This window comes from Motacilla alba, chromosome 5, assembly GCF_015832195.1.
Source record: "Motacilla alba alba isolate MOTALB_02 chromosome 5, Motacilla_alba_V1.0_pri, whole genome shotgun sequence".
Lineage (NCBI taxonomy): Eukaryota > Metazoa > Chordata > Aves > Passeriformes > Motacillidae > Motacilla > Motacilla alba.
In genome coordinates this window covers 636,693-642,692 of record NC_052020.1, presented here as the reverse complement: position 1 = coordinate 642,692, position 6,000 = coordinate 636,693, and positions in this window count along the sequence as shown.

Below are 6,000 nucleotides of genomic sequence, written 5' to 3'. Positions count from 1 at the left end.
CTCTCCCTCTCGTTAGCAGTGCTGGAGGGCATTGTTCCCCATTGTATTTGCAGGGAGCCCCGTGGCAGGGAGGAATGATGAATGTGACTCCATGCTCTCAGAAGGCTGATTTAATATTTTATGATACTATGTTATATTAAATAATGCTATACTAAACTATACTAAATAGTACAGAAAGGATACTTACAGAAGGCTAAAAAGCTAATAATGAAAACTCGTGACTCTCTCCAGAGTCCCACCACAGCTTGGCCCTGATTGGCCAAAGAGTGAAAACAACTCCCAGCAGAACCCAATGAAACAATCACCTGTGGATAAACAATCTCCAAACACATTCCACATGAGCAAAACACAGGAGAAGCAAATGAGATAATAGTTGTTTCCCTTTTCTCTGAGGCTTCTCAGCTTCCCAGGAGAAAGTCCTGGGTAAAGGGATTTTTCAGAGGATGTGAATGTGACAGTCCCCTCCTGAGCCCCTCTGAATGTGGCAGAGGGGTTCTGGCAGTGCTGATGTCTGTGCACATCTTCAAGGAGCACCCAGCTTCCCTGGGAGCAGGGATGTTATGTAAACCTTCCCCACAGGGTTATGGAAAACTGACAATGCTGGCAGGGGGCCAGTTTAACTGGGAAACTGAAGTTGACTAAGCTTGAACAACTTAATTATCCCACAAGGTTAAACAGGTAAATGGCTTTAGGCCCCATTTAGGAAACCAAGGATGAAAGGGTGGAAGCAGGAAAGCAGGAATAAGCTGCTCTTTTTTTTTTTTTTTTCCCTGTGATCAGATAAGAAAGAGAAATCTTCAGTGCTGCTGTAGCTGGGCAGAAAATTAAAACAGAAAAAAGACTGGAGTTGCAGTGAGTAGTTAAAAAGCAATTAAACTTTGAAGAGCATATTCTTGAGCAGCAGGTTGAGAACACAGCTGTATTTTTACCCAGTGAGAAACGCAATCTTTTGAGGATAATTTTCCTAAGTTTAAGGTAGTGATTAGAGACCTATAGCTCTCAATTTTATAACACCAAGCTTGGGGAAAAGTCTCTTCTGAGTCTGTACTGTGGGCAGCCTGGCAGAGCCAGGAATACCTTCAGGTTTAGCAGCTGTGTTGCTGTGCTGCCATTTGTTGTTCTTTTTTCTTTCTTTTTTTTTTTTTTTTTCTTTTTTTCTTTCTTTTGTTTTTTCTCTTTTTTGGCAGGGAGCAAGTTCAGAGGAAAAGTTGGTTAGTGTTTTAAATGAGCATAGCATTGACTGCAGTGAAATGTAGGTGGCTGGATGAATTTTCTGTCTCAACAATAAGAACAGTAGTGAAAAAATATCAATATGCACATTCCACTGGGCATACCCACTTACCTCCTGGACCATGACAACTGATCAGTTTTGAACAAAGTTTACATATACAATTATTTGTAGCATATTTAAATCATACTGAAATGCAAACCTATAGGTAAACCACATTTTTATCATTATCAGCACTTCTTGCTGAAGCATGTTCAACTATAATGAGCAAAACTTAAGTGGAACCTATAGGTCCTCAGTTATTCCCCTCCTATTGACAGGATCCTCTGACCATAAATGGCATTAAATGTGCATAACTCTTGTATCTTAGCAACCTTATTTTTTAAACAAAGGGGGTTTGAATACATGTAATTTATTAATTTTATGCTGTCAAGACAGACAATAATGTATAACAGACAAAACTCATGCCCAGCAGTTGCTGGTTGTTTTCCATTATCTCCATAGAGCAGGTCAGAAACATTTGTGTTAGATGATTTTAAAAAAAGAACATCTCCTCCTCCTGGCCATTCCTTCCTGGCTGAGCATGAGAAGTGAGGGTCACCTCTCCTCTAACACAGTGTAATGCAGCCCAGCAAGGGATCAGTCACCAGAATCTCCCAAAGTAAGCTCTGGCATTGCCAAAGAAAGCACCTCCTTCCCCGAGGTTCAGCACCGACCTCGTAACGCGGCTTCGCTCCTGTCTATGGAGTCACAGCAATTAAAGAGACCATTTCAGCAGCACAGACCAACTACAAGTGTTTAACTTAGAAACAAAGAATCTGTGAGACTGGAAGGTGGCACTGAGAAGTGCTGTGGTTTCATCCTTGAGTTAGGCAAGTATGTTTGAGTGTTCAGCTGCCTGAGAAACGGTGATTTCCCTAAAATATCTCTGCATTCAGACTTATCGTGATGGTCCTCCCTGGTTCAAACCCTCTGTCACTCTTCCATTAATGACACTCAGGGAAGTCTTTGTTCAGTAACACCCACAAAACATAAATAACATTTAATTAAATAAAGTCTCTGCTAAGATTTAATATGCTAAGATCAAAGCATGTGGAAAGCGATCTTTGTCTCTGACAGAAGGTTTCCCACAGACAAGAAATAATCTAGGTTCTTGCTGACAACACATACAGAAAAGTCAATTTGTATCAAGAATATGTTGTCAGTGTTCCCCTTACTCACTGACAGTCACATTCTAGGAACTGCTTCCATGCAGGTGTGTGAGTTGATTCTGTTGTTCAGGTTTGGTTTTTTTTTTCTTTTCTCACAAAATTTCCCCAACATGTCTCTCACAGAGCACTGTGTTTTTTTCTCCTGATACAATCTGAACCCTCTCTGCCTGTTTTGCAATGTGACAATCCCTCAAGCAGCTGGTAGTTACTGGCTCATGCAGGTGTTTTAGCACCCCAGCAAGGCAGAATCTATTTCCCAGCTGCACATAGCCTGGAATCACTTGGCTTGGAAGAGTGTACATTAACTTAAATTCCTTTATCACTTTATCACATCAAAGTTACATTTTTCGCTGCAAAGCCTTAATCTGAAATCAAGTATGGCCAAAGTCAGAGCACATTTTCAGGGAAGGTGTTAGCACAGCAGTGCAGGAAGGAAATCTTATCAGCTTTGCTGAGCTCAGTGGGTTAGTTTTGCAGAGTCGTTTGTCAGCACAATCCAAAGCAGCAACGCTGCAAGCACTGGCTGGGGAAATGAGGCCTGACCCAAAGCCTATTGGAATCCATGCAAAACAACACTTAATTACTTGATCCTTTTCTCTCTGAAGTCAGGGAGATGTTGACATTTATTTCAACAGAAGCAGCTCCATGGCTTTGATATCTCTCATGTATTTCTGAGTACTGACTTCTGCAAACCAAAGCAAAATCAAAGGCCTCTTTTTTATTCTTTTGAGCACACAAACCCAAGTGTCAGAAATAAAAATATTAAATATCTGTGGAATGAACTCTGATGACTTAACATTGACAAAATGAAGGCTTTTAGTGGTATTCCTAAGGGTAATAATAAATATCCTTATGAAAGACTAAATCTTTTAAGAGCTGACTAGAAGACTGGCTACAAGAAGGAAAGAAAAAGATGCAACTCCTTTTAATAATGGTTTATTCCACCCCTCATAATGTCCACCTTATTTGATTATCTGTCAAATCTTCTCAAAATTCAAATACACCTTACCAGATTACATGTGCCCCAGGAGAGGTTTAAAACTTCTTAGGGCTGTGACTGTTGCTTTTCAGAACTCAAAAAATATTTCCAGAATTTGTAATTACAGCATCGCCAGAGCTGACATTATCCCTTAATGAAGTAAAACGACACTGAGACGTGACTCCATTATAGGAATAAATACGGGACCATAATTTCATGCCTTGCTAAAATTAAAGTTATCCTAGAGATTCTAAGATTAATTTCTTCTGCCTTCAAAGAAGGAATTTTTTTTTAATTCATGAGCTGAAGATTTTGAAGAGGCTGGTGCTGGCTAGCTGGTCTGTCTCTCTATGAAATTGCATTTAGCAAAGTGTCTTAGGAAATGAGTCAATTAATGCTGAATGATACCAGAAGCAAGAGATCATCCTGTGCCCATATTTGGTATATTGTTAAAAATTTCACACTGTTTTTAGCCTCAGGGAGATTTAGCCAGCAAAGACAAGAAAGAGTGAAATTTCCTAGATTTGTGTCAGTAACATGCATCAAACAAGCTCTAACTCCTGTTTGTTAAAGAAGCAGAGAAAATACCCGTGGAAAACTAAAACCACCCCCACACGTGCCCAAAACCCAAACAAGAATATTTGCATGGAGGGAAGAAGGACTAATGCTGCCAGCCTGGGGTGCGTTACTGACCAGGTGTGCTGAGGGGATGGTTTGTAAGAGCCCCCAGAGCACAGAGGCAACCCTGGGCGAACGCAAACCCTGGCAGCCAGGAGAGCCCTGCCCCTGTTTCTGCAGCAGCAGCACTGTGTGGGAGAAACTGCTCACAGGAGGAAGGCAGGAGGATGAAGGACCCATCCCCAAACTTCCCTAACAAATGAACCTGGAGCCTCCTGTGGGAAAAAGGCTAGAAAATTAGCTGTGTGTGCTTCACAGGTATTTCTGCTTTTTCTAATGAATCAAAGCGTTCTGAACTCTGCCTCAATAGACCTGTATAAATCTGTTAATGTGCTTGGAAACTTGAACACAAATGTTGTTTAGAAGGTGTCTCACACTGGAATAGTTCCTTTATATGCCAAGGGTATTATCTGATACACCCAGGACTGGGTAGGAAGGGCTATTTCCTGTACATGTGGTAAGAAAATCCAGCTATTCCAGGCCCCAGGAAAATTACATGCTCCCACGTACAGAATCCAGCTTCCTTTCCTTAGATCTGTTTTCTTTTCCTCACTCTGTAAAGCAAAATTCCTTTAAAAGAACCAGCCTAATGGCTTTCTATGTTGATGTAAACCAAAAAGCATTAATGAAGGAAGAGAACATGAAAATTTGTATTTAACTACTGATTCTCACCAGAGATGAGTACGATGAGCAACTTCAAACCAAGAGCAGGAGAATACCCACAGTGGCCCTTCCTTCACATGACGCAGCAGAACGTCACAGTTTCAGCCTCATAGGAGGGTTTTATCCTCATAACTCCCATAAGGGAAGGCAGTCCTATTACCTGCACCCTACAGATCACAAACTGATACATGATGAATTCTCCAAGTCATAAAGAAAACAAATGATAGAGGAGGGAGCTCAGCATGGTCTCCTGAGAGCCGGGCCACAACCAGGCCAGCCCTCTTGTATGAAAAATTCAGTTAACTTTGAAGACACCCACAGTTCATCAGAAAAGTTGTTTGAATACCACAAAAAGGGCTTTTATTGTGCAGGATATGTAGATAATAATCCATTTACAAGAATTTGAATAGACAGGCTTGCACACTCAGGAAAGGGAGTGCTGCACATCACCAGCCACAGAGAGAGGGATCAATATCCTACAGCAGACTTAGCAGGCACAGCTTTATACCAGTTAATAATGCTGGATTGTTTTGTGTAAGGACCATTCTTACTCCTTTTTCCTCTCCTTTCAGTGCAGGAGAACAGGCTAGGATTGAACAAAACAATTACAAAGCAGCCACGGTGTTAAAAAAAGGGTTGGGAACTCGGTCTCGGGAAGGTGAGGCTGTGCAGCACCTGGGGAAGCTGCTCCTTCCCTTTGTGCTTGTGTGTCCCACACCCCAAAGAAGGGAGGGTGGGCCAGAATATCCCAGAGTCCCAGGTAATGCCAGATTGGTGGCTCCTGATAATGCTTTTTCATCTAATCTTTCACTGATGTGTGCGCATCTTAGCCCAGTGATTATCTCAGTTACGTTTGAGTGAGCATCTCAGTTATGTTTTCCTTTGGAGAGAGGTAGGTGTGACTGTGAATAGAGAATTTCTTAATTCTGGTTAAGTAACATCTAATGAAACATAATTTTTTAAGATGGTTGTGATAATAGTTTAGTGTGAGTGATACAGTCATCTTTCAGCCATTTTCAAAGATCAAACAGTTAAGGACAATGAGTAAATACGCTAATTATAGTTAATAAACAGCAAGGTTCCTGCTGGTCTTCATGCAGCCCCTGATGATGCAGAAAAGTTTTGGAAGAACTTGGCAGGAAAGGCTTATCTTTTTATGGACTTATTAACTCTTCCTGAGAGGCGTGGAGGGAAGAGGACAGCTGTGAAGGTGAAGACATGTGGGAGACCAGTGCTGTAAG